The sequence below is a fragment of the Dipodomys merriami genome, unplaced genomic scaffold, assembly GCF_024711535.1.
Source record: "Dipodomys merriami isolate MVZ:Mamm:240054 unplaced genomic scaffold, mDipMer1.0.p SCAF_215, whole genome shotgun sequence".
NCBI classification, from domain to species: domain Eukaryota; kingdom Metazoa; phylum Chordata; class Mammalia; order Rodentia; family Heteromyidae; genus Dipodomys; species Dipodomys merriami.
Window position 1 is genome coordinate 1,893,527 of NW_027203549.1, and position 10,883 is coordinate 1,904,409.

The following is a 10,883-nucleotide window of genomic DNA, read 5'->3' on the forward strand; positions in this document are numbered from 1 at the left end:
GAACTGTTCATCTCTCTATGATCCCTTGTAACTAAGATTATTTTTGTTCCAGTAAGACAATCCATGCTGTCAGGGTAAGATATTCTGGTTGGTCTGTTCCTACATGGAAGAAAGGTAAAGGTTCAGTGTCAACGTCTACTCCATTGGGGTCCCTGGGTAAGGGTCACAAAATCACCAGGACACAGGGGATGCAGAGTGCAAACAGCAATTGTCATTGCATGCTGTGCTTTATTGTTAGTGGGTATTTAAAAACTAGCAAGCATACTTTTTGCCAAGATTTGGTCAGAAAACATTTACACAAAAAATTTCCACAGATACATTTTTACTTAACCTATAAGAGAACGTCTAGGTATATTATTATCTAAACTATTTTAGAGCAAGCTCAAACCACTTCTCCAATCTCAGGAAAATGCATGACCAGCTGTTCATCTACGCTTAAGCAAGCAGAAGAGCCACTTCCTCAGCTCCCAGGAGTCTGTGACATGTTTTGAGGTAGGAAGAGGGAACATTTTCCCTCTGTATCCTGGCGTTCCAAGAGCTTTCCTAATCCCAAACACAGTCCTCAGATAATCCCGAGGCTGGAGCCTGCATCATTCTGCCACCTCAACATAGACCCTGAGTCTTCACAGTTCAGGTAGACATTTGTCCCAGCAAGACCTCATTTGGGAAATTTTAAGCTGCAGAAAGTTAGAAGTAGCTCTTAAGCAAGGCTTACTTTGAATCCATTAGCTCCACAAAGCTAACTCAGTTGATAAATAAGTACTTGAAAAGCCACCACCTTTGGACTTAGCTGTAAAGGCTTCAAAGTATGATCAAATTAAAAATGAAAATGACAAAATAGTCATTGACAAAAAAATTGTAAATGTGAGCAATCAACCAAACTATATAAGTTTTTTCCACTGTACACAGAAATTTAGAGAAATAACATCAATACCATTTTTAGGAACAATAAGGGTTCCTTGTTACAAATAGGCAACCATGGATATATGCCTGTATAAAGATTGTATCATTACGTACTTAAATTTTGAGGATACTGCATGCTTCAGCAGCAGGTCTACCCAAACTACAACAATACAGAGCTTAACATGGCACTTGCACAAGGATGATATGAAAATTTGTGAAGTATTCCATATTTTTCATTCTTCTGATGCAAGAAATGAAAAACAGTTATTAAAAAGTTGATTACAAAAACACAAGTGTAACAATATATGTAATTCATAGATTTAAAGGTTAGTTTGACATCAGTGTATTAAATTTTCACCTTAGAAAGGCCTTTACATAGCATAACCTTTACAAAACTTGAAATTAGATAATATTGCTATTTTATCCCAAAGAAATAAAATAATATAAGAAACTATGAAAAAAAGGAGTCTTAAAATTCTTCTATATGGAATGCAATCTGAAAGGTCACATTTATTAATGAATCTATACATTATATAACAATGTAGAATTCAAAGTATTATATCTAGGAGAGAATGAAATAGATTATGGACATTACACAAACATAGATATACTTTTTTCAGAAAAGCACCCGGAACATCTTTAGTTTCTATACTATTCATTTCAACAGATAAGTTAAAATTATTTCTGATTTAAAGAATCACAAACTCTGCAGAGATCATTACAGATATATACAAACAACTCTTGAATACATTTTGATATCAAAATCATGCAATTCACTTGGAAGAATACCATGGAATACATAAATTTTTATAGTAAGATATTGCTGTTGCTTTGTATTGTGAAAAAAATTTGTAGGGACACAAAAGATGGACTGGCATTTTTGAAATTTAAGAAACTTAACCAAACCATTATGACTTAGGAGAACAATTTGTACAGCCTTCGACAACTTCAAAAGGTAGTGATACATACTTACCCTTTTGGCAATATCAAATGCAGGTTCTTCAAAGTTGTTTTTCAGACCTGGTTTGATATAATGGTTAAACAGAAGGAGATACAGAGTATCTTTGCTATTTCTATTCCCAGCAGCAAGATGCAAGGAGGTCAATAGGCCTTTAGTTTGGGGATTGGTATCTGCATCATGATGAAGTAATAAAGAAGCCATTCTGGTATTATTCCACATATAAGTACTGTGCAGGGGTGTCCAGCCATTCAGAGTTATTGCATGAATATCTGCCTTGAGCTACCAATTCATGGACAATGTCTAAGTGTCCACTCTAGGCTTCCCGATGAAGAGGGGTATACTCATCCTCATCCCTAGTATTCATCTGGGTGGCCTTTTTGGAAAGTAGTGTTCACACCACAGTAAGCCAATAAATTTCGGCATCCCAAAGAAGAAATTTGCTTGGATCCTACTCCATTGTTTTCTTGCAATTGATACAATTCCTCATTTTTTCATCTTGTTCCTTGTCTTCGTCAGAATTGCCTAAGCAGAGATTTTGAGTACCAGTGGGAATGAGGTGTCCATATATTTCCCCAATAGTTCACATTGGTTGAACTGGTCAGAAAAAACTGGTGAATTTTCTGCATATGTTTTTTCACCATGATTTATTTTCTCTTTTTCCATTTTTACTATTCTAAATTATTCTAACTGGAGAGTAGTGAATTATATTGAGCAGAGGAAAGATTTTCCTCAGTATTCAAAGGTACAGACTGATAATCAGGATCAGTGGTGTCTTCCTGTGCAGCTTATTCTAGGAATGAGAAAATAGGAAACAATGCCTTCTATGTAAATGATTTGGGAAATACCATGTTATAGTGTAAGAGAACTCACTATTCAACATATGGGATTTAAGAGCTTTCTAGTAGCTTTCTAATGTTGATATCAAACATTAGAAAAAATGTATAATGCAGTAGTAAAATAGAAGTCCTTTGTATGACTACCTAAATTCTTTTTTTTTTAAAGACACTTGTTTTCATCTAAAATTAGGCCTATCTATTGTCTTCAGGTAATTTTGATGATTGAAGATGCTTAATGAGAAGTCAAAATGTATTACTAGTCCTTTGCTATCAATTAAATTTCTCTTTTTCTTCTTGTAGAATATAATGATCAAAGCAATAGTTCAGAATCAGCAAGCAATAATTCAGAATCATGCTTCAAGTGCAAGTGAATCACCATTAAGTAATCCTCGATTCCATTTTCCACAAATTTTTGTTACAGATACAATCTGCCTGCCTTCTCTAGCTGCTTTCCTAGCCTGGATCTATTCCTTCATTTTACAGGAAAAGTGTGATTAAACTGATTTCAGTCAGATCTGTTAGTAGAATTATCAAATATTGAGATTCTTTTTTTTTAAATTAATTGTGGGGCCTGACCTGTAGACCTGGGCACTGTCCTTGAGTTCTTCAAATCAAGGCAAGCACTCTACCACTTGAGCAACAGCATAATTTCTGGATTTTTCTGTTCATGTGGTGCTGTTTTGGGAAATGGCAGAACAGAAACTGAAATGATGCAACCAAAAATATAAAAGCAAAATAAATCAGGATAATTATGGAGCAATCATATTGTCTATGAGAACCATAAAACAGAGAGAGGAAAAGAGATACAGATGTGCAATGACCTAGCTAGCCACAAAATCCATGCTTCTACTCAATTTACAGAGCAAACAAGTTTTTTTTTATTTTTTAAAAAAGATGGAAATAGAATTTATGTATTTACTTGAAATTAGTAAATACATTGTTAGTCGCCAACATAAAGAGACATAACTTTGACCAAATTACAGATAAAAATTTTTTTTTTCTTTTGGTCGGTCGTGGGGCTTGAACTCTGGGCTTGGGTGCTGTCCCTCAGCTCTTCAGCTCAAGGCGAGTGCTCTACCACTTGAGCTACAGCGCCACTTCCTGTTTCCTGGTGGTGTATTGGAGATAGGAGTCTCATGGTCTCTCCTGCCCGGGCTGACTTTGAACTGAGATCCTCAGATCTCAGCCTCCTGAGTAGCTAGGATTACAGGCTTGAGCCACCAGCCCCCGGCCAGATAAGAACCTTAATCCTTGGGCTGGGAAGGTGGCTCAGTGTAGAGTGCTTGCCTTGCAGCTTACTACAGTGGAGACACTACTTTCCAAAAAGGCCACTCATATGAATACTAGGTATGAGGGTAAGTATAATCCTCTTCATCGGTAAGCCTAGAGTGGACACTTAGACATTGTCCATGAGTTGGTATCTCAAGGTAGATATTTATCCAATAACTGTGAATGGCTGGACACACCTGCACAGTGCTTATATGTGGAACATATTGCAACAGCACACACACACACACACACACACACACACACACACACACAAATCATCAGATTTCTTCTTAAGTATTTTTTGTGTATGGTCTTAAGAAGAAATTTACATTACTAACCTGAATTTCTGACAGAACAATATAATCACTGTACATCTTGCTTCTATATTCTCAATATTAAATTGCTATCTAAGTATGTGCAATAGATAAGTATAAGAAAAAGTAGGAGCCACACTGGTGGCCAATGTCTTTATTCCTAGCTAATCAGAAAGACAAAATCTGATGATTGTGGTTTGAAACCAGACAAAAAAAAATAGTCCATTAGATTCTGGTTTGAAAGTAACCAGCAAAAGCTAGAAATGGAGCTGTCTTACAAGCAGTAAAATGCTAGCCTTGAGAAAACTAAAACAAAATAAATAACAAATTCTGAGACAGAGCCAGGCCTTGAGTTCAAGCTCTAGTATTAGCACCAAACTAATGAATGAATGAATGAACTAAAAATAAATTAAATGTTCACATGTGGAGAGACAGGGAAAATGTAACCACCGTGGTGAGTGGATTATGTATTATTTTGTAAAAAGGCAAATTATCATTTTTCCTAATCACTAATATTTTTTTGGACATACTTTGTTTTTTTAATTGTGAAAATACTGTACAGAGGAGTTACAATTACATGGGCAAGATACTGAGTACATTTCTTATCAAGCATTCTAGCCTCCTCCATTGTTTCCCCTTCCTATCCCTTTCCATCCTCCCCACCCAATCCTCCCCGCCTTCCCTTCTCCCCTCTCCTCCCACCCCATGCAAAAGGGTTGAAAAGTTCGTTTTCGACATAACGACTTGTACATTTCACTGTTGCAATGGGTCTACCTGTATGGACATAATTTGTATCAGTAATACATGAGTGTCTTCGAGTAGTTCGAATGCTATTAGAACTTAAGTCTACTTAGAATTAACATATACATCTATGACAGTTAGTGAGGACAAATAGGCCTGTATTATATTCAGATATTCTGAGCTTTCTACTGGTGCATTTTGTTTTCCTTTCTCATAGGATACCTAGTGAAATATCATAATAATTTGGTCCTCATATCCCTTAGGTTCTTTTCTTTTCTTTTCTTTTCTTTATTTTTTTATTTTTTTGTGAACATACTGTACAGAGGGCTTACAATTACATGGACAAGATAATGAGTACATTTCTTATCAAGCATTGCAGATTCCTCCTTTCTTTGCCCTTCACATCCCTTCCTAACCACCCCCCGCCCCCCCCACAATCCTCCGCCCCCCCTCCTTGATCCATTCATCTACTGAGGGGCATCTGGGTTGGATCCATATCTTAGCTATGGTAAATAATGCTGCAATAAACATGGTTGTGCTGGTAGCTTTAATATGGTCTTCTTTGTAAACATTTGGGTAAAAACCCAAAAGTGGGATTGCTGGGTCATAGGGGAGCTCCATATGAAGTCTTTTGAAGAAACTCCATACTGCTTTCCAAAGTGGTTGAACAAGTTTACACTCACACCAACAATTCAGTAAGGTTCCCTTCTGTCCATATCCCTTCCAGCATCTGTTGTTGTTAGAGTTCTTGATTTTTGCCATCTAACTGGGGTGAGATGGTATCTCAATGTTGTTTTCATTTGCATTTCTTTTATGTCTAGGGAGATTGAGCATTTCTTCATGTGTCTATTGGCCATCCTTCTTTGTTCTTCAGAGAAGTTTCTCTTTATGTCTTTAGCCCACTTATTTATTGGACAGTTGTTTCTTTGAGGATTTGTTGTTGGGTGATTAAATTCTTTAAGTTCCAAGTATATTTTAGATATGAGACCCTTGTCCATTGTATGGCTATTGAAAATCTTCTCCCAATCTGTGGGCTTTCTATTGATCTTGCTTGCTATGTCCTTTGCCATGCAGAAGCTCTGAAACTTCATGCAATCCCATTTGTCCAACCTTTCTGTGATTTGTTGTGTTTCTGGGTCTCTATAAAGAAAATATCGGCCTGAGCAAGGAGACCTAAGGATTCTCCTACTCCATCCTGTAATGTTTTCAGAGTGTCTGGTTTGACACCGAGGTCTTTGATCCATTTGGAATTGATTCTTGTGCCAGGTGATATATAAGGATCTAGCTTTAGTTTTCTATATGTAGTTAACCAATTTTTCCAGCACCATTTACTGAAGAGGCTGTCTTTCTTCCATTCTATTATTTTAGCTCCCTTATCAAAGATTAGTTGGCTCTAAATCTTTAGGTTCATTTCTGGGTTTTCAATTCTATTCCATTTATACTGAGGTCTGTTCTTATGCCTGTACCAACCTGTTTTGTTTACTATGGCTTTATAGTAGAGTTTGAAATTTGGTATTGATATTCCTCCAGTAGTGTTCTTTCCGTTGAGGATCGTTTTTGCCATTGGGGGTCTTTTTTTGTTCCATATGAAATTTTAGAATGCCTCTTCTATTTCCTTGAAGAATGATGTTGGAATTTTGATAGGTATTGCGTTGAATTTGTAGATAGCCTTGGGAAGTATTGCCATTTTCATGATGTTAATCTTTCCAATCCAGGTGCATGAAATGTTTTGCCATTTTCTAAGGTCTGTTTTTATTTCCTTTTTCAAGATTTTAAATTGGGTGGGGGGAGGGGGGAGGCGGGGAAGGGAAGTGAAGGGTAAACAAAGGAGGAGGCTGCAATGCTTGGTAAGAAATGTATGCATTATCCTGCCCATGTAATTGTTGCCCCTCTGTACAGTATGTTCTCAAATAAAATAAAATACAATTAAAAAAAAAAAAAAAAAAGATTTTAAAATCTTCATCGTAAATGTCCTTCACTCCTTTGGCTAAATTAATTCCTAGGTATTTTATTTTTTGTGGGGTTATTACAAATGGAGTTACTTTCATAATTTCAGCCACACATTTCTCATTGTTGGCATACAGAAAAGCCATTGATTTAGGGGTCTTAATTTTATACCAGGCTACTTTGCCAAAGTTTTGAATCAGCTTGAGTAATTTGGGAGTGCAGTCGATGGGATTCTTTAAATACAAGATCATGTCATCTGCAAAGAAGTAGAGTTTTATTTCTTCTTTCCCTATTTGGATCCCCTTTATGTTTGGATCTTGTCTTATTGCTGTAGCTAGGCATTCTAATACGAGATTGAAGTAACGTGGAGAGAGTGGACATCCTTGTCTTGTTCCAGAGTTAAGAGGAAATGACTTTAGTTTTTCACCATTAATATAATGCTGCCTGTATTTTTGTCATATACAGCCTTTATTGTATTGAGGAATGTTCCATGGATTGCTAATTTTTCGAAAACCTTCATCATAAAGGGGTGTTGAATCTTGTTGAAGGCTTTTTCTGCATCTATTGAGATAATCATGTGGTTCTTATCCTTGCTCCTGTTGATATGATGAATTATATTAATTGATTTGCATATATTGAACCAGCTTTGCATTCCTGAAATGAATCCTGTATGATATGGGTGTAGGATTTTTTGGATGAATTGTTGAAGTGGATTGGCCAAAATTGTGTTGAGAAGTTTTGCATCAATGTTCATCAAAGAAATGGATCTATAGTTTTCTTTTTAATGAGTCCCTGCCTGGTTTTGGGATGAGGATTATGATGGCTGCATAGAATGTGTTCGGTAGTGAACTTTCTCTTTCAATTTCATTGAAGAGTTGGAGGAGTATTGGTGTGAGCTCTGCTTTGAAGGCCTTGGAGAATTCCGCTGTAAAACCATCTGGTCCTGGACTTTTCTTACCTGGGAGGTCTCTTATTGCTGTTTCTATTTCAATGCTTGATATGGGTCTGTTAAGATGGTTTAATTCATTTTAGTTTAGTTTTGGCATGTCAATATTCGCTAGGAAAAGGTCCATTTCTGTCAAGTTCTCAAACTTCTTAGTGTAACGTTTTGAGAAATATACCCTTATAATGTTCTGAATCTTGGTTGTTTCCATGGTGATGTTTCCATTCTCATTTCTGAGTTTCTTTATTTGGGTGTGTTCTCTTCTTTTTCTGATAAGATTTGCTAAGGGTCTGTCAATTTTGTTAAGTTTTTCGAAGAACCAACTCTTTGTTTTGTTGATTCTTTCTATAATTTTTTTTGGTTTCTAATTTATTTAATTCTGATTAAATTTGAATTATTTCTTTCCATCTACTGGATTGTGGTTTATCTTGCTGCTCTTTTCAAGGAGGTTTAGATATGTCATTATATTGTTGGTTTCAGATCTCCCCAATTTGTTGATGTAGGAGTGAAGAGGTATAAACTTGCCTCTGAGTACTGCCTTTGCTGTGTCCCAAAGGAGCTGGTAATTTGTGTTCTCAGTTTTTTTGAATAGCATGAACATTTGAATTTCCTTTCTAATATCTTCCATGACCCACTGGTGATTCAGTAGTGTGTTCTTCATCCTTCATGTGTTACCGGCCTTTCTTTGGTGGCTTTTGGTGTTGAGTTCTAGTTTTATTCCCTTGTGGTCAGAGAGAATGCAAGGTATAGCTTCAAAGTTTTTGAATTTGGACAAGTTTGCTTTGTGGCCTAAAATGTGGTCTATTTTAGAAAATGTTCCTTGTGCTGCTGAGAAAAACGTGTATTCTGATGCTGCTGGGTGAAATATTCTGTAGATGTCCGTTAAATCTTGTTGATCTCAGCAGCCGTTTAGATCTGTGGTTTCTCTGTTTAGTTTTTGCCGAGTTGATCTATCTAGTGGGGAGAGTGGTGTTTTAAAATCCCCAGCTATTAATGTCTTTGGATCTATGTGGGATTTGAGGGAAAGTAGTGTTTGTTGGATAAATTTGGGTGCTACATGTTTTGTTGAACAGATATTTAAAATTGTAATATCCTCCTGCAGGAGAGAACCCTTAATTAGTATGTAGCGACCTTCTTTATCTCGTCACAAATTTTAATTTGAAGTCTATTTTATCTGATATTAGGATTACAACTCCTGTCTTTTTATGGGGGCCATTTGCTTGGTAGATTTTGTTCCAGACTTTAACATTGAAAATGTGTTTGTTTTTATGGGCAAGATGTGACTCCTGAAGGAAGCAGATAGAGGGAAATTTTTTTTTTAATCCAACTAGGCAGTCTATGTCGCTTAATTGGAGAGTTAAGTCCGTTAATGTTGATAAAAATGACTGAGAGGTATTTGGGACTTCCTGCCATGTTATCCACCTTCTCGGGGGCTGTGAAAACTGGGTTCTTTCTATGGTTCTTGGATTCTCAGTTTGGGTGCAGTTTCTTGGCCTTTATTGTGGTCGTGTTGGTTTTCTATGTGTACGACATCTTTAAGAATCTTTTGCAGGGCTAGTTTGGTGGAGATATATTGTTTCAATTTTTCTTTCCTATGGAAGGTTTTTATTTGGCCTTCAGTTATGAAGGAGAGTTTAGCTGGGCACAGTATTCTTGGCTGATAGTTGGGTTTTTTTCGGGCATGGGCTACATCATTCCAGGCTCTTCTTGCTTTGATTGTCTCTGCTGAGAAATCTGAGGTGATTCTATTTGGTTTTCCTTTATAGGTGATTAATCTTTTCTCCTTCACAGCTTTAAGGATCTTTTCTTTGAATGAGTTGATCCTGTGTGGATTATAATGTGATGGTGGGATGTCCTATTCTTTTCTGGTCTATTTGGAATTCTAAAAGCTTCTAGTATCTGAATAGGCCTGTCTTTTTGCATGTTTGGGAAGTTCTCTGTTAGGATCCTGTTAAACAAATTTCCTTGACCATTAACTTCCGTTTCTATGTGCTCCTCTACACCCATTATCCTTAGCCTTATCACTAATATTTTATTTGAACTTTATTGTATAATAAACCCTGAATTTCCCTTGTATGTAAATGCGTGTGTACATGTGTGCAAATATGTGTGTATGTGTGTGTGTGTGTGTGTGTGTGTGTGTGTGTGTGTGTGTGTGTGGTTGCAATGTTGCTTGCCAATGAGGACAGAGAGAGGCTGAAAAGAACTGCTTTGCAATGTTGTTATTTATCAGTGTTCCGTACTGTCATTTCAGTGAAACCACCCTTCTGTACATTTTATTCCTCAAATAATAACATCATCATTATTAAAGCATTTACAACATTAAGTTAGATAAAAGAGATCATTTTCAAGCTCTTTGTATATGTTAGGCAAGAAGATACACATATATTTAAGTAGTAAGTTATTGCTGTAAGATGACTGTCAGTAAAAAATATGTATTTGACCTCTTAAATTGGCTATACTTTTAAGATATACTCATGGAGTGAGTTTGACTGACTTGACCAAACAGGTATTACACTCTGGTTATTCCTGTGAAACTCAAGGTGCATAAACTCTTTCCGGATTTCGGTTGAAAATAACTTTATAAGATAGTATCTATTCACACTAAGAATAAACCTCGTATTTTTTAGGTTTGAATATCCGATCATATTGACTGAAAAACAGCATTGTGGATATGTTTGTTAGATATACATTGCAAAAACAAATAAACAAAAAAGCATGTGTCACCTCCAGATTGTGGATGCATTTTAAGTTATATTTTACATACAAAGGTTTCTTCATTAATAGTTCTTTTGTGGGAGTAACTATCACAAATTTAACAAATAAGACTTTTTTAAGATCTTTTCCAATATAAATAACATCCAAGAGCGACTCTTGCAATTTCTGAAAACCCTTTGAATACTTTAGTGTTATTTCAGTTCATTGACTATACAGCTAAAGACATTTCTGAAATAAACATTGTTAAAATC

At 36.1% G+C, this 10,883-nt stretch overlaps 2 pseudogenes; one reads left to right on the plus strand and one right to left on the minus strand.

Moving 5' to 3' along the window:
• Positions 1 to 1,037: 1,037 nt before the first annotated feature.
• LOC138834446 (U6 spliceosomal RNA) lies at positions 1,038 to 1,137 on the plus strand (annotated as a pseudogene).
• A 674-nt stretch (positions 1,138 to 1,811) lies between these two features.
• On the minus strand, positions 1,812 to 2,527 carry LOC138834444 (ankyrin repeat domain-containing protein 49 pseudogene; annotated as a pseudogene).
• Positions 2,528 to 10,883: the final 8,356 nt, after the last annotated feature.